The sequence below is a fragment of the Xiphias gladius genome, chromosome 18 (genome assembly GCF_016859285.1).
Source record: "Xiphias gladius isolate SHS-SW01 ecotype Sanya breed wild chromosome 18, ASM1685928v1, whole genome shotgun sequence".
Lineage (NCBI taxonomy): Eukaryota > Metazoa > Chordata > Actinopteri > Istiophoriformes > Xiphiidae > Xiphias > Xiphias gladius.
The window spans coordinates 30199762-30200442 of NC_053417.1; positions in this window are offsets into that span (position 1 = coordinate 30199762).

Sequence of the window (681 nt, forward strand, 5' to 3'; positions counted from 1 at the left end):
GGTATCATCACAGACCAGGACTTACAAAGGGCGCTGTAGACAGGTTCAGTTCAAACTTCTGAGTTTTGTCTTTTTCATCGTTTCTTTAGTCCACAGTCACACCTGGAGCAGGTAAACAAACACAGGTCCACTTGTAAGAAAATAAAGAGAAACATGGACAGCGACACCTGCTGACCTGTAACTGAAATCAAACTCTGAGCAATAATAATAATTTATACGGAAATAAATAAATGTCCGAATATGCAAATGAGAAAACTAACACACACAAACTCCCGCAGACTACGCCTTCATCAGCACCACTATCATAACCCAGACCGGTTTCTTCTGAACGGATTTGAAGCCGGATCTTAGTCCAAACTGTTATAAAGGTAGATAATGGACCAGCTGACTCAGGTAGGTGGAGGTGTGTCCTGCTGCAGCTGCTCGCTTACTGATGCATCACCAGTTTCTAATTCTGTTTATTTAGTTTTTCTCTCAAATACAGATGTGTGGATTTATTTTTTAATCAAATAAGCTTGTTTTTTTTTTTTAATCAGCTGTTACCTCCTGGAACTGTAGAAGTTCACCTGTACCGAATAATTTTTAAGATTTCACAATGTTTGTATGTCATTCACTTGTTTCTGTTAACTGATGTATCATGATGTAGGCTGGGTTTAACCTGAGCCGGAGAAGGAAAGGTCT